The sequence below is a fragment of the Macaca mulatta genome, chromosome 2, assembly GCF_049350105.2.
Source record: "Macaca mulatta isolate MMU2019108-1 chromosome 2, T2T-MMU8v2.0, whole genome shotgun sequence".
In the NCBI taxonomy this organism is placed as follows: domain Eukaryota; kingdom Metazoa; phylum Chordata; class Mammalia; order Primates; family Cercopithecidae; genus Macaca; species Macaca mulatta.
The window spans coordinates 69,968,592-69,991,454 of NC_133407.1; positions in this window are offsets into that span (position 1 = coordinate 69,968,592).

Sequence of the window (22,863 nt, forward strand, 5' to 3'; positions counted from 1 at the left end):
CTGCTTAGTGTTCTGTTATTTCATCTCACCGAGTTACATCTGTATTTCGTGGATCTGTTTGCTAGCCTGATTTCTGTGGAATCTGAGAACAGATATTTCGGATCCCTTTGAAGACTATAGGGCCAAAGGAAATATCCTCCGATAACAAAGAGAAAGAAGCTTTCTGAGAAACTTCTTTGTGTTCGGTGAAATCATCTCACAGAGTTACATCTTTCCCCTCAAGAAGCCTTTTGCTAAGACAGTTCTTGTGGAATTGGCAAACTGATATTTGGAAGCCCATGGAGGGCAATGGTGAAAAAGGAAATATCCTCAGATGAAATCTGGAAAGAAGCTTTCTGAGAAACTGCTTAGTGTTCTGTTATTTCATCTCACAGAGTTACATCTGTATTTCGTGGATCTCTTTGCTAGCCTTATTTCTGTGGAATCTGAGAACAGATATTTCTGATCCCTTTGAAGACTATAGGGCCAAAGGAAATATCCTCCGAAAAAAAAGAGAAAGAAGCTTTCTGAGAAACTTCTTTGTGTTCTGTGAAATCATCTCACAGAGTTACAGCTTTCCCCTCAAGAAGCCTTTCGCTAAGACAGTTCTTGTGGAATTGGCAAAGTGATATTTGGAAGCCCATAGAGGGCTATGGTAAAAAAGGAAATATCCTCAGATGAAATCTGGAAAGAAGCTTTCTGAGAAACTGCTTAGTGTTCTGTTAATTCATCTCACAGCGTTACATCTGTATTTCGTGGATCTCTTTGCTAGCTTTATTTCTGTGGAATCTGAGAACAGATATTTCGGATCCCTTTGAAGACTATAGGGCCAAAGGAAATATCCTCCGTTAACAAAGAGAAAGAAGCTTTCTGAGAAACTTCTTTGTGTTCTGTGAAATCATCTCACAGAGTTACAGCTTTCCCCGCAAGAAGCCTTTCGCTAAGACAGTTCTTGTGGAATTGGCAAAGAGATATTGGGAAGCCCATAGAGGGTTATGGTGAAAAAGGAAATATCCTCAGATGAAATCTGGAAAGAAGCTTTCTGAGAAACTGCTTAGTGTTCTGTTAAGTCATCTCACAGAGTTACATCTGTATTTCGTGGATCTCTTTGGTAGCCTTATTTCTGTGGAATCTGAGAACAGATATTTCGGATCCCTTTGAAGACTATAGGGCCAAAGGAAATATCCTCCGATAACAAAGAGAAAGAAGCTTTCTGAGATACTTCTTTGTGTTCTGTGAAATCATCTCACAGAGTTACAGCTTTCCACTCAAGAAGCCTTTCGCTAAGACAGTTCTTGTGGAATTGGCAAAGTGATATTTGGAAGCCCATAGAGGGCTAAGGTGAAATAGGAAATATCCTCAGATGAAATCTGGAAAGAAGGTTTCTGAGAAACTGCTTAGTGTTCTGTTAATTCATCTCACAAAGTTACATCTGTATTTCGTGGATCTCTTTGCTAGCCTTATTTCTCTGGAATCTGAGAACAGATATTTCGGATCCCTTTGAAGACTATAGGGCCAAAGGAAATATCCTCCGGTAACAAAGAGAAAGAAGCTTTCTGAGAAACTTCTTTGTGTTCTGTGAAATCATCTCACAGAGTTACAGCTTTCCCCTCAAGAAGCCTTTCGCTAAGACAGTTCTTGTCTAATTGGCAAAGTGATATTTGGAAGCCCATAGAGGGCTATGGTGAAAAAGGAAATATCCTCAGATGAAATCTGGAAAGAAGCTTTCTGAGAAACTGCTCTGTGATGTGTGACTTGCACTCACAGAGTTACATCTGTATTTCGTGGATCTCTTTGCTAGGCTTATTTCTGTGGAATCTGAGAACAGATATTTCGGATCCCTTTGATGACTATAGGGCCAAAGGAAATATCCTCCGATAACAAAGAGAAAGAAGCTTTCTGAGAAACTTCTTTGTGTTCTCTGAAATCATCTCACAGAGTTACAGCTTTCTCCTCAAGAAGCCTTTCGCTAAGACAGTTCTTGTGGTATTGGCAAAGTGATATTTGGAAGCCCATAGAGGGCTATGGTGAAAAAGGAAATATCCTCAGATGAAATCTGGAAAGAAGCTATCTGAGAAAACGCTTAGTGTTCTCAGACTTCCACTCACAGAGTTACATCTGTATTTCGTGGATCTCTTTGCTAGCCTGATTTCTGTGGAATCTGAGAACAGATATTTCGGATCCCTTTGAAGACTATAGGGCCAAAGGAAATATCCTCCGATAAAAGAGAGAAAGAAGCTTTCTGAGAAACTTCTTTGTGTTCTGTGAAATCATCTCACAGAGTTACAGCTTTCCCCTCAAGAAGCCTTTCGCTAAGACAGTTCTTGTGGAATTGGCAAAGTGATCTTTGGAAGCCCATAGAGGGCTATGGTGAAAAAGGAAATATCCTCAGATGAAATCTGGAAAGAAGCTTTCTGAGAAACTGCTTCGTGTTCTGTTAATTCATCTCACAGAGTTACATCTGTATTTCGTGGATCTCTTTGCTAGCCTTATTTCTGTGGAATCTGAGAACATATATTTCGGATCCCTTTGAAGACTATAGGGCCAAAGGAAATATCCTCCGAAAACAAAGATAAAGAAGCTTTCTGAGAAACTTCTTTGTGTTCTGTGAAATCATCTCACAGAGTTACAGCTTTCCCCTCAATAAGCCTTTCGCTAAGACAGTTCTTGTGGAATTGGCAAAGTGATATTTGGAAGCCCGTAGAGGGCTATGGTGAAAAAGGAAATATCCTCAGATGAAAACTGGAAAGAAGCTTTCTGAGAAACTGCTCTGTGATGTGTGACTTGCACTCACAGAGTTACATCTGTATTTCGTGGATCTCTTTGCTAGCCTTATTTTTGTGGAATCTGAGAACAGATATTTCGGATACCTTTGAAGACTATAGGGCCAAACGAAATATCCTCCGATAACAAAGAGAAAGAAGCTTTCTGAGAAACTTCTTTGTGTTCTCTGAAATCATCTCAGAGAGTTAGAGCTTTCCCTTCAAGAAGCCTTTCGGTTAGGTAGTTCTTGTGGAATTGGCAAAGTGATATTTGGAAGCCCATAGTAGGCTATGGTGAAAAACGAAAAATCCCCAGATGAAATCTGGAAAGAAGCTTTCTGAGAAACTGCTTAGTGTTCTGTTAATTCATCTCACAGAGTTACATCTGTATTTCCTGGATCTATTTGCTAGCCTTATTTCTGTGGAATCTGAGAACAGATATTTCGGATCCCTTTGAAGACTATAGGGCCAATGGAAATATCCTCCGATAACAAAGAGAAAGAAGATTTATGAGAAAATTCTTTGTGTTCTGTGAAATCATCTCACAGAGTGACAGCTTTCCCTTCAAGAAGCCGTTCGCTACGACAGTTCTTGTGGAATTGGCAAAGTGATATTTGGAAGCCCATAGAGGGCTATGGTGAAAAAGGAAATAACCTCAGATGAAATCTGGAAAGAAGCTTTCTGAGAAACTGCTCTGTGATGTGTGACTTGCACTCACAGACTTACATCCGTATATCGTGGATCTCTTTGCTAGCCTTATTTCTGTGGAATCTGAGAACCGATATTTCGGATCCCTTTGAAGACTATAGGGCCAAAGGAAATATCCTCCGATAACAAAGAGAAAGAAGCTTTCTAAGAAACTTCTTTGTGTTCTGTGAAATCATCTCACAGAGTTACAGCCTTCCCTTCAAGAAGCCTTTCGGTAAGGCAGTTCTTGTGGAATTGGCAAAGTGATATTTGGAAGCCCATAGAGGGCTATGTTGAAAAAGGAAATATCCTCAGATGAAATCTGGAAAGAAGCTTTCTGAGAAACTGCTCTGTGATGTGTGACTTGCACTCACAGAGTTACATCTGTATTTCGTGGATCTCATTGCTAGCCTTATTTCTGTGGAATCTGAGAACAGATATTTCGGATCCCTTTGAAGACTATAGGGCCAAAGGAAATATCCTCCGATAACAAAGAGAAAGAAGCTTTCTGAGAAACTTCTTTGTGTTCTGTGAAATCATCTCACAGAGTTACAGCTTTCCCTTCAAGAAGCCTTTCAGTAAGGCAGTTCTTGTGGAATTGGCAAAGTGATATTTGGAAGCCCATAGAGGGCTATGGTGAAAAAGGAAATATCCTCAGATGAAATGTGGAAAGAAGCTTTCTGAGAAACTGCTTAGTGTTCTGTTAATTCATCTCACAGAGTTACATCTGTATTTCGTGGATCTCTTTGCTAGCCTTATTTCTGTGGAATCTCAGAACAGATATATCGGATCCCTTTGAAGACTATAGGGCCAAAGGAAATATCCTCCGATAACAGAGAGAAAGAAGCTTTTTGAGAAACTTCTTTGGGTTCTGTGAAATCATCTCACAGAGTTACAGCTTTCCCCTCAAGAAGCCTTTTGCTAAGACAGTTCTTGTGGAATTTGCAAAGTGATATTTGGAAGCCCAAAGAGGCTATGGTGAAAAAGGAAATATCCTCAGATGAAATCTGGAAAGAAGCTTTCTGAGAAACTGCTTAGTGTTCTGTTATTTCATCTCACAGAGTTACGTCTGTATTTCGTGGATCTCTTTCCTAGCCTTATTTCTGTGGAATCTGAGAACAGATATTTCGGATCCCTTTGAAGACTATAGGGCCAAAGGAAATATCCTCCGATAACAAAGAGAAAGAAGCTTTCTGAGAAACTTCTTTGTGTTCTGTGAAATCATCTCACAGAGTTACAGCTTTCCCCTCAAGAAGCCTTTCGCTAAGACAGTTCTTGTGGAATTTGCAAAGTGATATTTGGAAGCCCATAGAGGGCTATGGTGAAAAAGGAAATATCCTAAGATGAAATCTGGAAAGAAGCTTTCTGAGAAACTGCTTAGTGTTCTGTTATTTCATCTCACCGAGTTACATCTGTATTTCGTGGATCTGTTTGCTAGCCTGATTTCTGTGGAATCTGAGAACAGATATTTCGGATCCCTTTGAAGACTATAGGGCCAAAGGAAATATCCTCCGATAACAAAGAGAAAGAAGCTTTCTGAGAAACTTCTTTGTGTTCGGTGAAATCATCTCACAGAGTTACATCTTTCCCCTCAAGAAGCCTTTTGCTAAGACAGTTCTTGTGGAATTGGCAAACTGATATTTGGAAGCCCATGGAGGGCAATGGTGAAAAAGGAAATATCCTCAGATGAAATCTGGAAAGAAGCTTTCTGAGAAACTGCTTAGTGTTCTGTTATTTCATCTCACAGAGTTACATCTGTATTTCGTGGATCTCTTTGCTAGCCTTATTTCTGTGGAATCTGAGAACAGATATTTCTGATCCCTTTGAAGACTATAGGGCCAAAGGAAATATCCTCCGAAAAAAAAGAGAAAGAAGCTTTCTGAGAAACTTCTTTGTGTTCTGTGAAATCATCTCACAGAGTTACAGCTTTCCCCTCAAGAAGCCTTTCGCTAAGACAGTTCTTGTGGAATTGGCAAAGTGATATTTGGAAGCCCATAGAGGGCTATGGTAAAAAAGGAAATATCCTCAGATGAAATCTGGAAAGAAGCTTTCTGAGAAACTGCTTAGTGTTCTGTTAATTCATCTCACAGCGTTACATCTGTATTTCGTGGATCTCTTTGCTAGCTTTATTTCTGTGGAATCTGAGAACAGATATTTCGGATCCCTTTGAAGACTATAGGGCCAAAGGAAATATCCTCCGTTAACAAAGAGAAAGAAGCTTTCTGAGAAACTTCTTTGTGTTCTGTGAAATCATCTCACAGAGTTACAGCTTTCCCCGCAAGAAGCCTTTCGCTAAGACAGTTCTTGTGGAATTGGCAAAGAGATATTGGGAAGCCCATAGAGGGTTATGGTGAAAAAGGAAATATCCTCAGATGAAATCTGGAAAGAAGCTTTCTGAGAAACTGCTTAGTGTTCTGTTAAGTCATCTCACAGAGTTACATCTGTATTTCGTGGATCTCTTTGGTAGCCTTATTTCTGTGGAATCTGAGAACAGATATTTCGGATCCCTTTGAAGACTATAGGGCCAAAGGAAATATCCTCCGATAACAAAGAGAAAGAAGCTTTCTGAGATACTTCTTTGTGTTCTGTGAAATCATCTCACAGAGTTACAGCTTTCCACTCAAGAAGCCTTTCGCTAAGACAGTTCTTGTGGAATTGGCAAAGTGATATTTGGAAGCCCATAGAGGGCTAAGGTGAAATAGGAAATATCCTCAGATGAAATCTGGAAAGAAGGTTTCTGAGAAACTGCTTAGTGTTCTGTTAATTCATCTCACAAAGTTACATCTGTATTTCGTGGATCTCTTTGCTAGCCTTATTTCTCTGGAATCTGAGAACAGATATTTCGGATCCCTTTGAAGACTATAGGGCCAAAGGAAATATCCTCCGGTAACAAAGAGAAAGAAGCTTTCTGAGAAACTTCTTTGTGTTCTGTGAAATCATCTCACAGAGTTACAGCTTTCCCCTCAAGAAGCCTTTCGCTAAGACAGTTCTTGTCTAATTGGCAAAGTGATATTTGGAAGCCCATAGAGGGCTATGGTGAAAAAGGAAATATCCTCAGATGAAATCTGGAAAGAAGCTTTCTGAGAAACTGCTCTGTGATGTGTGACTTGCACTCACAGAGTTACATCTGTATTTCGTGGATCTCTTTGCTAGGCTTATTTCTGTGGAATCTGAGAACAGATATTTCGGATCCCTTTGATGACTATAGGGCCAAAGGAAATATCCTCCGATAACAAAGAGAAAGAAGCTTTCTGAGAAACTTCTTTGTGTTCTCTGAAATCATCTCACAGAGTTACAGCTTTCTCCTCAAGAAGCCTTTCGCTAAGACAGTTCTTGTGGTATTGGCAAAGTGATATTTGGAAGCCCATAGAGGGCTATGGTGAAAAAGGAAATATCCTCAGATGAAATCTGGAAAGAAGCTATCTGAGAAAACGCTTAGTGTTCTCAGACTTCCACTCACAGAGTTACATCTGTATTTCGTGGATCTCTTTGCTAGCCTGATTTCTGTGGAATCTGAGAACAGATATTTCGGATCCCTTTGAAGACTATAGGGCCAAAGGAAATATCCTCCGATAAAAGAGAGAAAGAAGCTTTCTGAGAAACTTCTTTGTGTTCTGTGAAATCATCTCACAGAGTTACAGCTTTCCCCTCAAGAAGCCTTTCGCTAAGACAGTTCTTGTGGAATTGGCAAAGTGATCTTTGGAAGCCCATAGAGGGCTATGGTGAAAAAGGAAATATCCTCAGATGAAATCTGGAAAGAAGCTTTCTGAGAAACTGCTTCGTGTTCTGTTAATTCATCTCACAGAGTTACATCTGTATTTCGTGGATCTCTTTGCTAGCCTTATTTCTGTGGAATCTGAGAACATATATTTCGGATCCCTTTGAAGACTATAGGGCCAAAGGAAATATCCTCCGAAAACAAAGATAAAGAAGCTTTCTGAGAAACTTCTTTGTGTTCTGTGAAATCATCTCACAGAGTTACAGCTTTCCCCTCAATAAGCCTTTCGCTAAGACAGTTCTTGTGGAATTGGCAAAGTGATATTTGGAAGCCCATAGAGGGCTATGGTGAAAAAGGAAATATCCTCAGATGAAAACTGGAAAGAAGCTTTCTGAGAAACTGCTCTGTGATGTGTGACTTGCACTCACAGAGTTACATCTGTATTTCGTGGATCTCTTTGCTAGCCTTATTTTTGTGGAATCTGAGAACAGATATTTCGGATACCTTTGAAGACTATAGGGCCAAACGAAATATCCTCCGATAACAAAGAGAAAGAAGCTTTCTGAGAAACTTCTTTGTGTTCTCTGAAATCATCTCAGAGAGTTAGAGCTTTCCCTTCAAGAAGCCTTTCGGTTAGGTAGTTCTTGTGGAATTGGCAAAGTGATATTTGGAAGCCCATAGTAGGCTATGGTGAAAAACGAAAAATCCCCAGATGAAATCTGGAAAGAAGCTTTCTGAGAAACTGCTTAGTGTTCTGTTAATTCATCTCACAGAGTTACATCTGTATTTCCTGGATCTATTTGCTAGCCTTATTTCTGTGGAATCTGAGAACAGATATTTCGGATCCCTTTGAAGACTATAGGGCCAATGGAAATATCCTCCGATAACAAAGAGAAAGAAGATTTATGAGAAAATTCTTTGTGTTCTGTGAAATCATCTCACAGAGTGACAGCTTTCCCTTCAAGAAGCCGTTCGCTACGACAGTTCTTGTGGAATTGGCAAAGTGATATTTGGAAGCCCATAGAGGGCTATGGTGAAAAAGGAAATATCCTCAGATGAAATCTGGAAAGAAGCTTTCTGAGAAACTGCTCTGTGATGTGTGACTTGCACTCACAGACTTACATCCGTATATCGTGGATCTCTTTGCTAGCCTTATTTCTGTGGAATCTGAGAACCGATATTTCGGATCCCTTTGAAGACTATAGGGCCAAAGGAAATATCCTCCGATAACAAAGAGAAAGAAGCTTTCTGAGAAACTTCTTTGTGTTCTGTGAAATCATCTCACAGAGTTACAGCTTTCCCTTCAAGAAACCTTTCGGTAAGTCAGTTCTTGTGGAATTGGCAAAGTGATATTTGGAAGCCCAGAGAGGGCTATGGTGAAAAAGGAAATATCCTCAGATGAAATCTGAAAAGAAGGTTTCTGAGAAACTGCTTAGTGTTCTGTTAATTCATCTCACAGAGTTACATCTGTATTTCGTGGATCTCTTTGCTAGCCTTATTTCTGTGGAATCTGAGAACAGATATATCGTATCCCTTTGAAGACTATAGGGCCAAAGGAAATATCCTCCGATAACAGAGAGAAAGAAGCTTTTTGAGAGACTTCTTTGGGTTCTGTGAAATCATCTCACAGAGATACAGCTTTCCCTTCAAGAAGTCTTTCGGTAAGTCAGTTCTTGTGGAATTGGTAAAGTGATATTTGGAAGCCCATAGAGGGCTATGGTGAAAAAGGAAATATCCTCAGATGAAATCTGGAAAGAAGCTTTCTGAGAAACTGCTCTGTGATGTGTGACTTGCACTCACAGAGTGACATCTGTGTTTCGTGGATCTCTTTGCTAGCCTTATTTCTGTGGAATCTGAGAACAGATATTTCGGATCCCTTTGAAGACTATAGGACCAAAGGAAATATCCTCCGATAACAAAGAGAAAGAAGCTTTCTGAGAAACATCTTTGTGTTCTGTGAGATCATCTCACAGAGTTACAGATTTCGCCTCAAGAAGCCTTTCGCTAAGACATTTCTTGTGTAATTGGCAAAGTGATATTTGGAAGCCCATAGAGGGCTATGGTGAAAAAGGAAATATCCTCAGATGAAATCTGGAAAGAAGCTTTCTGAGAAACTGCTCTGTGATGTGTGAATTGCACTCACAGAGTTACATCTGTGTTTCGTGTATCTCTTTGCTATCCTTATTTCGGTGGAATCTGAGAACAGATATTTCGGATCCCTTTGAAAACTATAAGACCAAAGGAAATATCCTCCGATAACAAAGAGAAAGAAGCTTTCTGAGAAACTTCTTTGTGTTCTCTGAAATCATCTAACAGAGTTAGAGCTTTCCCTTCAAGAAGCCTTTCGGTTAGGCAGTTCTTGTGGAATTGGCAAAGTGATATTTGGAAGCCCATAGAGGGCTATGATGAAAAAGGAAATATCCCCAGATGAAATCTGAAAACAAGCTTTCTGAGGTACTGCTTAGTGTTCTGTTAATTCATCTCACAGAGTTACATCTCTATTTCGTGGATCTCTTTGCTAGCCTTATTTCTGTGGAGTCTGAGAACAGATATTTCGGATCCCTTTGAAGACTATAGGGCCAAAGGAAATATCCTTTGATAACAAAGAGGAAGAAGCTGTCTGAGAAACTTCTTTGTGTTCTGTGAAATCTTCTCACAGAGTTACAGCTTTCCCTTCAAGAAGCCTTTCGGTAAGGCAGTACTCGTGGAATTGGCAAAGTGATATTTGGAAGCCCATAGGGGCTATGGTGAAAAAGGAAATATCCTCAGATGAAATCTGGAAAGAAGCTTTCTGAGAAACTGCTCTGTGATGTGTGACTTGCACTCACAGAGTTACATCTGTATTTCGTGGATCTCTTTGCTAGCCTTATTTCTGTGGAACTGAGAACAGATATTTCGGATCCTTTGAAGAGTATAGCGCCAAAGGAAATATCCTCCGATAACAGAGAGAAAGAAGCTTTTTGAGAAACTTCTTTGTGTTCTGTGAAATCATCTCACAGAGTTACAGCTTTCCCCGCAAAAAGCATTTTGCTAAGACAGTTCTTGTGGAATTGGCAAAGTGATATTTGGAAGCCCATAGAGGGCTGCGGTGAAAAAGGAAATATCCTCAGATGAAATCTGGAAAGAAGGTTTCTGTGAAACTGCTTAGTGTTCTGTTATTTCATCTCACAGAGTTACATCTGTATTTCGTAGATCTCTTTGCTAGCCTTATTTCTGTGGAGTCTGAGAACAGATGTTTCGGATCCCTTTGAAGACTATAGGGCCAAAGGAAATATCCTCCGATAACAAAGAGAAAGAAGCTTTCTGAGAAACTTCTTTGTGTTCTGTGAAATCATCTCACAGAGTTGCAGCTTTCCCTTCAAGAAGCCTTTCGGTAACGCAGTTCTCGTGGAATGGGCAAAGTGATATTTGGAAGCCCATAGAGGGCTATGGTGAAAGAGGAAATATCCTCAGATGAAATCTGGAAAGAAGCTTTCTGAGAAACTGCTCTGTGATGTGTGACTTGCACTCACAGAGTTACATCTGTATTTCGTGGATCTCTTTGGTAGCCTTATTTCTGTGGAATCTGAGAACAGATATTTCGGATCCCGTTGAAGACTATAGGGCCAAAGGAAATATCCTCCGATAACAGAGAGAAAGAAGCTTTTTGAGAAACTTCTTTGTGTTCTGTGAAATCATCTCACAGAGTTACAGCTTTCCCCTCAAGAAGCCTTTCGCTAAGACAGTTCTTGTGGAATTGGCAAAGTGATATTTGGAAGCCCATAGAGGGCTATGGTGAAAAAGGAAATATCCCTAGATGAAATCTGGAAAGAAGCTTTCTGAGAAACTGCTTTGTGTTCTGTTAATTCATCTCACAGAGTTACATCTGTATTTTGTGTATCTCTTTGCTAGCCTTATTTCTGAGGAATCTGAGAACAGATATTTCGGAACCCTTTGAAGACTACAGGGCCAAAGGAAATATCCTCCGATAACAGAGAGAAAGAAGCTTTTTGAGAAACTTCTTTGTGTTCTGTGAAATCATCTCACAGAGTTACAGCATTCCCCTCAAGAAGCCTTTTGCTAAGACAGTTCTTGTGGAATTGACAAAGTGATATTTGGAAGCCCATAGAGGGCTATGGTGAAAAAGGAAATATCCTCAGATGAAATCTGGAAAGAAGCTTTCTGAGAAACTGCTTACTGTTCTGTTATTTCAGCTCACAGAGTTTCATCTGTATTTCGTGGATCTCTTTGCTAGCCTTATTTCTGTGGAATCTGAGAACAGATATTTCGGATCCCTTTGAAGACTATAGGGCCAAAGGAAATATCCTCCGATAACAAAGAGAAAGAAGCTTTCTGACATACTACTTTGTGTTCTGTGAAATCATCTCTCAGAGTTACAGCTTTCCCCTCAAGAAGCCGTTCGCTAAGACAGTTCTTGTGGAATTGGCAAAGTGATATTTGGAAGCCCATAGAGGGCTATGGTGAAAAAGGAAATATCCTCAGATGAAATCTGGAAAGAAGCTTTCTGAGAAACTGCTTAGTGTTCTGTTAATTCATCTCACAGAGTTACATCTGTATTTCGTGGATCTCTTTGCTAGCCTTATTTCTGTGGAATCTGAGAACAGATATTCCGGATCCCTTTGAAGACTATAGGGCCAAAGGAAATATCCTCCGAAAACAAAGAGAAAGAAGATTTCTGAGATACTTCTTTGTGTTCTGTGAAATCATCTCACAGAGTTACAGCTTTCCCCTCAAGAAGCCTTTCGCTAAGACAGTTCTTGTGGAATTTTTAAAGTGATATTTGGAAGCCCATAGAAGGCTATGTTGAAAAAGGAAATATCCTCAGATGAAATCTGGAAAGAAGCTTTCTGAGAAACTGCTTAGTGTTCTGTTATTTCATCTCACAGAGATACATCTGTATTTCGTGGATCTGTTTGCTAGCCTTATTTCTGTGGAATCTGAGAACAGATATTTCGGATCCCTTTGAAGACTATAGGGCCAAAGGAAATATCCTCCGATAACAAAGAGAAAGAAGCTTTCTGACATACTACTTTGTGTTCCGTGAAATCATCTCACAGAGTTACAGCTTTCCCCTCAAGAAGTCGTTCGCTAAGACAGTTCTTGTGGAATTGGCAAAGTGATATTTGGAAGCCCATAGAGGGCTATGGTGAAAAAGGAAATATCCTCAGATGAAATCTGGAAAGAAGCTTTCTGAGAAACTGCTTAGTGTTCTGTTAATTCATCTCACAGAGTTACATCTGTATTTCGTGAGTCTCGTTTTTAGCCTTATTTCTGTGGAACCTGAGAACAGATATTTCAGATCCCTTTGAAGACTATAGGGCCAAAGGAAATATCCTCCGATAACAAAGAGAAAGAAGCTTTCTGAGAAACTTCTTTGTGTTCTGTGAAATCATCTCACAGAGTTACAGCTTTCCCCTCAAGAAGCCTTTCGCTAAGACAGTTCTTGTGGAATTGGCAAACTGATATTTGGAAGCCCATGGAGGGCAATGGTGAAAAAGGAAATATCCTCAGATGAAATCTGGAAAGAAGCTTTCTGAGAAACTGCTTAGTGTTCTGTTATTTCATCTCACAGAGTTACATCTGTATTTCGTGGATCTCTTTGCTAGCCTTATTTCTGTGGAATCTGAGAACAGATATTTCTGATCCCTTTGAAGACTATAGGGCCAAAGGAAATATCCTCCGAAAAAAAAGAGAAAGAAGCTTTCTGAGAAACTTCTTTGTGTTCTGTGAAATCATCTCACAGAGTTACAGCTTTCCCCTCAAGAAGCCTTTCGCTAAGACAGTTCTTGTGGAATTGGCAAAGTGATATTTGGAAGCCCATAGAGGGCTATGGTAAAAAAGGAAATATCCTCAGATGAAATCTGGAAAGAAGCTTTCTGAGAAACTGCTTAGTGTTCTGTTAATTCATCTCACAGCGTTACATCTGTATTTCGTGGATCTCTTTGCTAGCTTTATTTCTGTGGAATCTGAGAACAGATATTTCGGATCCCTTTGAAGACTATAGGGCCAAAGGAAATATCCTCCGTTAACAAAGAGAAAGAAGCTTTCTGAGAAACTTCTTTGTGTTCTGTGAAATCATCTCACAGAGTTACAGCTTTCCCCGCAAGAAGCCTTTCGCTAAGACAGTTCTTGTGGAATTGGCAAAGAGATATTGGGAAGCCCATAGAGGGTTATGGTGAAAAAGGAAATATCCTCAGATGAAATCTGGAAAGAAGCTTTCTGAGAAACTGCTTAGTGTTCTGTTAAGTCATCTCACAGAGTTACATCTGTATTTCGTGGATCTCTTTGGTAGCCTTATTTCTGTGGAATCTGAGAACAGATATTTCGGATCCCTTTGAAGACTATAGGGCCAAAGGAAATATCCTCCGATAACAAAGAGAAAGAAGCTTTCTGAGATACTTCTTTGTGTTCTGTGAAATCATCTCACAGAGTTACAGCTTTCCACTCAAGAAGCCTTTCGCTAAGACAGTTCTTGTGGAATTGGCAAAGTGATATTTGGAAGCCCATAGAGGGCTAAGGTGAAATAGGAAATATCCTCAGATGAAATCTGGAAAGAAGGTTTCTGAGAAACTGCTTAGTGTTCTGTTAATTCATCTCACAAAGTTACATCTGTATTTCGTGGATCTCTTTGCTAGCCTTATTTCTCTGGAATCTGAGAACAGATATTTCGGATCCCTTTGAAGACTATAGGGCCAAAGGAAATATCCTCCGGTAACAAAGAGAAAGAAGCTTTCTGAGAAACTTCTTTGTGTTCTGTGAAATCATCTCACAGAGTTACAGCTTTCCCCTCAAGAAGCCTTTCGCTAAGACAGTTCTTGTCTAATTGGCAAAGTGATATTTGGAAGCCCATAGAGGGCTATGGTGAAAAAGGAAATATCCTCAGATGAAATCTGGAAAGAAGCTTTCTGAGAAACTGCTCTGTGATGTGTGACTTGCACTCACAGAGTTACATCTGTATTTCGTGGATCTCTTTGCTAGGCTTATTTCTGTGGAATCTGAGAACAGATATTTCGGATCCCTTTGATGACTATAGGGCCAAAGGAAATATCCTCCGATAACAAAGAGAAAGAAGCTTTCTGAGAAACTTCTTTGTGTTCTCTGAAATCATCTCACAGAGTTACAGCTTTCTCCTCAAGAAGCCTTTCGCTAAGACAGTTCTTGTGGTATTGGCAAAGTGATATTTGGAAGCCCATAGAGGGCTATGGTGAAAAAGGAAATATCCTCAGATGAAATCTGGAAAGAAGCTATCTGAGAAAACGCTTAGTGTTCTCAGACTTCCACTCACAGAGTTACATCTGTATTTCGTGGATCTCTTTGCTAGCCTGATTTCTGTGGAATCTGAGAACAGATATTTCGGATCCCTTTGAAGACTATAGGGCCAAAGGAAATATCCTCCGATAAAAGAGAGAAAGAAGCTTTCTGAGAAACTTCTTTGTGTTCTGTGAAATCATCTCACAGAGTTACAGCTTTCCCCTCAAGAAGCCTTTCGCTAAGACAGTTCTTGTGGAATTGGCAAAGTGATCTTTGGAAGCCCATAGAGGGCTATGGTGAAAAAGGAAATATCCTCAGATGAAATCTGGAAAGAAGCTTTCTGAGAAACTGCTTCGTGTTCTGTTAATTCATCTCACAGAGTTACATCTGTATTTCGTGGATCTCTTTGCTAGCCTTATTTCTGTGGAATCTGAGAACATATATTTCGGATCCCTTTGAAGACTATAGGGCCAAAGGAAATATCCTCCGAAAACAAAGATAAAGAAGCTTTCTGAGAAACTTCTTTGTGTTCTGTGAAATCATCTCACAGAGTTACAGCTTTCCCCTCAATAAGCCTTTCGCTAAGACAGTTCTTGTGGAATTGGCAAAGTGATATTTGGAAGCCCATAGAGGGCTATGGTGAAAAAGGAAATATCCTCAGATGAAAACTGGAAAGAAGCTTTCTGAGAAACTGCTCTGTGATGTGTGACTTGCACTCACAGAGTTACATCTGTATTTCGTGGATCTCTTTGCTAGCCTTATTTTTGTGGAATCTGAGAACAGATATTTCGGATACCTTTGAAGACTATAGGGCCAAACGAAATATCCTCCGATAACAAAGAGAAAGAAGCTTTCTGAGAAACTTCTTTGTGTTCTCTGAAATCATCTCAGAGAGTTAGAGCTTTCCCTTCAAGAAGCCTTTCGGTTAGGTAGTTCTTGTGGAATTGGCAAAGTGATATTTGGAAGCCCATAGTAGGCTATGGTGAAAAACGAAAAATCCCCAGATGAAATCTGGAAAGAAGCTTTCTGAGAAACTGCTTAGTGTTCTGTTAATTCATCTCACAGAGTTACATCTGTATTTCCTGGATCTATTTGCTAGCCTTATTTCTGTGGAATCTGAGAACAGATATTTCGGATCCCTTTGAAGACTATAGGGCCAATGGAAATATCCTCCGATAACAAAGAGAAAGAAGATTTATGAGAAAATTCTTTGTGTTCTGTGAAATCATCTCACAGAGTGACAGCTTTCCCTTCAAGAAGCCGTTCGCTACGACAGTTCTTGTGGAATTGGCAAAGTGATATTTGGAAGCCCATAGAGGGCTATGGTGAAAAAGGAAATATCCTCAGATGAAATCTGGAAAGAAGCTTTCTGAGAAACTGCTCTGTGATGTGTGACTTGCACTCACAGACTTACATCCGTATATCGTGGATCTCTTTGCTAGCCTTATTTCTGTGGAATCTGAGAACCGATATTTCGGATCCCTTTGAAGACTATAGGGCCAAAGGAAATATCCTCCGATAACAAAGAGAAAGAAGCTTTCTGAGAAACTTCTTTGTGTTCTGTGAAATCATCTCACAGAGTTACAGCTTTCCCTTCAAGAAACCTTTCGGTAAGTCAGTTCTTGTGGAATTGGCAAAGTGATATTTGGAAGCCCAGAGAGGGCTATGGTGAAAAAGGAAATATCCTCAGATGAAATCTGAAAAGAAGGTTTCTGAGAAACTGCTTAGTGTTCTGTTAATTCATCTCACAGAGTTACATCTGTATTTCGTGGATCTCTTTGCTAGCCTTATTTCTGTGGAATCTGAGAACAGATATATCGTATCCCTTTGAAGACTATAGGGCCAAAGGAAATATCCTCCGATAACAGAGAGAAAGAAGCTTTTTGAGAGACTTCTTTGGGTTCTGTGAAATCATCTCACAGAGATACAGCTTTCCCTTCAAGAAGTCTTTCGGTAAGTCAGTTCTTGTGGAATTGGTAAAGTGATATTTGGAAGCCCATAGAGGGCTATGGTGAAAAAGGAAATATCCTCAGATGAAATCTGGAAAGAAGCTTTCTGAGAAACTGCTCTGTGATGTGTGACTTGCACTCACAGAGTGACATCTGTGTTTCGTGGATCTCTTTGCTAGCCTTATTTCTGTGGAATCTGAGAACAGATATTTCGGATCCCTTTGAAGACTATAGGACCAAAGGAAATATCCTCCGATAACAAAGAGAAAGAAGCTTTCTGAGAAACATCTTTGTGTTCTGTGAGATCATCTCACAGAGTTACAGATTTCGCCTCAAGAAGCCTTTCGCTAAGACATTTCTTGTGTAATTGGCAAAGTGATATTTGGAAGCCCATAGAGGGCTATGGTGAAAAAGGAAATATCCTCAGATGAAATCTGGAAAGAAGCTTTCTGAGAAACTGCTCTGTGATGTGTGAATTGCACTCACAGAGTTACATCTGTGTTTCGTGTATCTCTTTGCTATCCTTATTTCGGTGGAATCTGAGAACAGATATTTCGGATCCCTTTGAAAACTATAAGACCAAAGGAAATATCCTCCGATAACAAAGAGAAAGAAGCTTTCTGAGAAACTTCTTTGTGTTCTCTGAAATCATCTAACAGAGTTAGAGCTTTCCCTTCAAGAAGCCTTTCGGTTAGGCAGTTCTTGTGGAATTGGCAAAGTGATATTTGGAAGCCCATAGAGGGCTATGATGAAAAAGGAAATATCCCCAGATGAAATCTGAAAACAAGCTTTCTGAGGTACTGCTTAGTGTTCTGTTAATTCATCTCACAGAGTTACATCTCTATTTCGTGGATCTCTTTGCTAGCCTTATTTCTGTGGAGTCTGAGAACAGATATTTCGGATCCCTTTGAAGACTATAGGGCCAAAGGAAATATCCTTTGATAACAAAGAGGAAGAAGCTGTCTGAGAAACTTCTTTGTGTTCTGTGAAATCTTCTCACAGAGTTACAGCTTTCCCTTCAAGAAGCCTTTCGGTAAGGCAGTACTCGTGGAATTGGCAAAGTGATATTTGGAAGCCCATAGGGGCTATGGTGAAAAAGGAAATATCCTCAGATGAAATCTGGAAAGAAGCTTTCTGAGAAACTGCTCTGTGATGTGTGACTTGCACTCACAGAGTTACATCTGTATTTCGTGGATCTCTTTGCTAGCCTTATTTCTGTGGAACTGAGAACAGATATTTCGGATCCTTTGAAGAGTATAGCGCCAAAGGAAATATCCTCCGATAACAGAGAGAAAGAAGCTTTTTGAGAAACTTCTTTGTGTTCTGTGAAATCATCTCACAGAGTAACAGCTTTCCCCGCAAAAAGCATTTTGCTAAGACAGTTCTTGTGGAATTGGCAAAGTGATATTTGGAAGCCCATAGAGGGCTGCGGTGAAAAAGGAAATATCCTCAGATGAAATCTGGAAAGAAGGTTTCTGTGAAACTGCTTAGTGTTCTGTTATTTCATCTCACAGAGTTACATCTGTATTTCGTAGATCTCTTTGCTAGCCTTATTTCTGTGGAGTCTGAGAACAGATGTTTCGGATCCCTTTGAAGACTATAGGGCCAAAGGAAGTATCCTCCGATAACAAAGAGAAAGAAGCTTTCTGAGAAACTTCTTTGTGTTCTGTGAAATCATCTCACAGAGTTGCAGCTTTCCCTTCAAGAAGCCTTTCGGTAACGCAGTTCTCGTGGAATGGGCAAAGTGATATTTGGAAGCCCATAGAGGGCTATGGTGAAAGAGGAAATATCCTCAGATGAAATCTGGAAAGAAGCTTTCTGAGAAACTGCTCTGTGATGTGTGACTTGCACTCACAGAGTTACATCTGTATTTCGTGGATCTCTTTGGTAGCCTTATTTCTGTGGAATCTGAGAACAGATATTTCGGATCCCGTTGAAGACTATAGGGCCAAAGGAAATATCCTCCGATAACAGAGAGAAAGAAGCTTTTTGAGAAACTTCTTTGTGTTCTGTGAAATCATCTCACAGAGTTACAGCTTTCCCCTCAAGAAGCCTTTCGCTAAGACAGTTCTTGTGGAATTGGCAAAGTGATATTTGGAAGCCCATAGAGGGCTATGGTGAAAAAGGAAATATCCCTAGATGAAATCTGGAAAGAAGCTTTCTGAGAAACTGCTTTGTGTTCTGTTAATTCATCTCACAGAGTTACATCTGTATTTTGTGTATCTCTTTGCTAGCCTTATTTCTGAGGAATCTGAGAACAGATATTTCGGAACCCTTTGAAGACTACAGGGCCAAAGGAAATATCCTCCGATAACAGAGAGAAAGAAGCTTTTTGAGAAACTTCTTTGTGTTCTGTGAAATCATCTCACAGAGTTACAGCATTCCCCTCAAGAAGCCTTTTGCTAAGACAGTTCTTGTGGAATTGACAAAGTGATATTTGGAAGCCCATAGAGGGCTATGGTGAAAAAGGAAATATCCTCAGATGAAATCTGGAAAGAAGCTTTCTGAGAAACTGCTTACTGTTCTGTTATTTCAGCTCACAGAGTTTCATCTGTATTTCGTGGATCTCTTTGCTAGCCTTATTTCTGTGGAATCTGAGAACAGATATTTCGGATCCCTTTGAAGACTATAGGGCCAAAGGAAATATCCTCCGATAACAAAGAGAAAGAAGCTTTCTGACATACTACTTTGTGTTCTGTGAAATCATCTCTCAGAGTTACAGCTTTCCCCTCAAGAAGCCGTTCGCTAAGACAGTTCTTGTGGAATTGGCAAAGTGATATTTGGAAGCCCATAGAGGGCTATGGTGAAAAAGGAAATATCCTCAGATGAAATCTGGAAAGAAGCTTTCTGAGAAACTGCTTAGTGTTCTGTTAATTCATCTCACAGAGTTACATCTGTATTTCGTGGATCTCTTTGCTAGCCTTATTTCTGTGGAATCTGAGAACAGATATTCCGGATCCCTTTGAAGACTATAGGGCCAAAGGAAATATCCTCCGAAAACAAAGAGAAAGAAGATTTCTGAGATACTTCTTTGTGTTCTGTGAAATCATCTCACAGAGTTACAGCTTTCCCCTCAAGAAGCCTTTCGCTAAGACAGTTCTTGTGGAATTTTTAAAGTGATATTTGGAAGCCCATAGAAGGCTATGTTGAAAAAGGAAATATCCTCAGATGAAATCTGGAAAGAAGCTTTCTGAGAAACTGCTTAGTGTTCTGTTATTTCATCTCACAGAGTTACATCTGTATTTCGTGGATCTGTTTGCTAGCCTTATTTCTGTGGAATCTGAGAACAGATATTTCGGATCCCTTTGAAGACTATAGGGCCAAAGGAAATATCCTCCGATAACAAAGAGAAAGAAGCTTTCTGACATACTACTTTGTGTTCTGTGAAATCATCTCACAGAGTTACAGCTTTCCCCTCAAGAAGTCGTTCGCTAAGACAGTTCTTGTGGAATTGGCAAAGTGATATTTGGAAGCCCATAGAGGGCTATGGTGAAAAAGGAAATATCCTCAGATGAAATCTGGAAAGAAGCTTTCTGAGAAACTGCTTAGTGTTCTGTTAATTCATCTCACAGAGTTACATCTGTATTTCGTGAGTCTCGTTTTTAGCCTTATTTCTGTGGAACCTGAGAACAGATATTTCAGATCCCTTTGAAGACTATAGGGCCAAAGGAAATATCCTCCGATAACAAAGAGAAAGAAGCTTTCTGAGAAACTTCTTTGTGTTCTGTGAAATCATCTCACAGAGTTACAGCTTTCCCCTCAAGAAGCCTTTCGCTAAGACAGTTCTTGTGGAATTGGCAAAGTGATATTTGGAAGCCCATAGAGGGCTATGGTGAAAAAGGAAATATCCTCAGATGAAATCTGGAAAGAAGCTTTCTGAGAAACTGCTTAGTGTTCTGTTAATTCATCTCACAGTGTTACATCTGTATTTCGTGGATCTCTTTGCTAGCCTTATTTCTGTGGAATCTGAGAACAGATATTTCGGATCCCTTTGAAGACTATAGGGCCAAAGGAAATATCCTCCGAAAACAAAGAGAAAGAAGTTTTCTGAGAAACTTCTTTGTGTTCTGTGAAATCATCTCACAGAGTTACAGCTTTCCCCTCAAGAAGCCTTTCGCTAAGACAGTTCTTGTGGAATTGGCAAAGTGATATTTGGAAGCCCATAGAGGGCTATGGTGAAAAAGGAAATATCCTCAGATGAAATCTGGAAAGAAGCTTTCTGAGAAACTGCTTAGTGTTCTGTTAATTCATCTCAACAGAGTTACATCTGTATTTCGTGGATCTCTTTGCTAGCCTTATATCTGTGGAATCTGAGAACAGATATTTCGGATCCCTTTGAAGACTATAGGGCCAAAGGAAATATCCTCCGATAACAAAGAGAAAGAAGCTTTCTGACATACTACTTTGTGTTCTGTGAAATCATCTCTCAGAGTTACAGCTTTCCCCTCAAGAAGCCGTTCGCTAAGACAGTTCTTGTGGAATTGGCAAAGTGATATTTGGAAGCCCATAGAGGGCTATGGTGAAAAAGGAAATATCCTCAGATGAAATCTGGAAAGAAGCTTTCTGAGAAACTGCTTAGTGTTCTGTTAATTCATCTCACAGAGTTACATCTGTATTTCGTGGATCTCTTTGCTAGCCTTATTTCTGTGGAATCTGAGAACAGATATTTCGGATCCCTTTGAAGACTATAGGGCCAAAGGAAATATCCTCCGAAAACAAAGAGAAAGAAGATTTCTGAGAAACTTCTTTGTGTTCTGTGAAATCATCTCACAGAGTTACAGCTTTCCCCTCAAGAAGCCTTTCGCTAAGACAGTTCTTGTGGAATTGGCAAAGTGATATTTGGAAGCCCATAGAGGGCTATGGTGAAAAAGGAAATATCCTCAGATGAAATCTGGAAAGAAGCTTTCTGAGAAACTGCTTAGTGTTCTGTTAATTCATCTCACAGAGTTACATCTGTATTTCGTGGATCTCTTTGCTAGCCTTATTTCTGTGGAATCTGAGAACAGATATTTCGGATCCCTTTGAAGACTATAGGGCCAAAGGAAATATCCTCCGATAACAAAGAGAAAGAAGCTTTCTGACATACTACTTTGTGTTCTGTGAAATCATCTCACAGAGTTACAGCTTTCCCCTCAAGAAGCCGTTCGCTAAGACAGTTCTTGTGGAATTGGCAAAGTGATATTTGGAAGCCCATAGAGGGCTATGGTGAAAAAGGAAATATCCTCAGATGAAATCTGGAAAGAAGCTTTCTGAGAAACTGCTTAGTGTTCTGTTAATTCATCTCACAGAGTTACATCTGTATTTCGTGAATCTCGTTTTTAGCCTTATTTCTGTGGAACCTGAGAACAGATATTTCAGATCCCTTTGAAGACTATAGGGCCAAAGGAAATATCCTCCGATAACAAAGAGAAAGAAGCTTTCTGAGAAACTTCTTTGTGTTCTGTGAAATCATCTCACAGAGTTACAGCTTTCCCCTCAAGAAGCCTTCCGCTAAGACAGTTCTTGTGGAATTGGCAAAGTGATATTTGGAAGCCCATAGAGGGCTATAGTGAAAAAGGAAATATCCTCAGATGAAATCTGGAAAGAAGCTTTCTGGGAAACCGCTTAGTGTTCTCTGACTTCCACTCACAGAGTTACATCTGTATTTCGTGGATCTCTTTGCTAGCCTTTTTTCTGTGGAATCTGAGAACAGATATTTCGGATCCCTTTGAAAACTATAGGGCCAAAGGAAATATCCTCCGATAACAAAGAGAAAGAAGCTTTCTGAGAAACTTCTTTGTGTTCTGTGAAATCATCTCACAGAGTTACTGCTTTCCCATTAAGAAGCCTTTCGCTAAAACAGTTCTTGTGGAATTGGCAAAGTGATATTTGGAAGCCCATAGAGGGCTATGGTGAAAAAGTAAATATCCTCAGATGAAATCTGGAAAGAAGCTTTCTGAGAAACTGCTTAGTGTTCTGTTAATTCATCTCACAGAGTTACATCTGTATTTCGTGGATCTCTTTGCTAGCCTTATACCTGTGGAATCTGATAACAGATATTTCGGATCCCTTTGAAGACTATAGGGGCAAAGGGAAAATCCTCCGATAACAAAGAGAAAGAAGCTTTCTGAGAAACTTCTTTGTGTTCTGTGAAATCGTCTCACAACGTTACAGCTTTCCCCTCAAGAAGCCTTTCTCTAAAACAGTTCTTGTGGAATTGGCAAAGTGATATTTGGAAGCCCATAGAGGGCTATGGTGAAAAAGGATATATCCTCAGATGAAATCTGGAAAGAAGCTTTCTGAGAAACTGCTTAGTGTTCTGTTATTTCATTTCACAGAGTTACATCTGTATTTCGTGGATCTGTTTGCTAGCCTTATTTCTGTGGAATCTGAGAACAGATATTTCGGATCCCTTTGAAGACTATTGGGCCAAAGGAAATATCCTCCGATAACAAAGAGAAAGAAGCTTTCTGAGAAACTTCTTTGTGTTCTGTGAAATCATCTCACAGAGTTACATCTTTCCCCTCAAGAAGCCTTT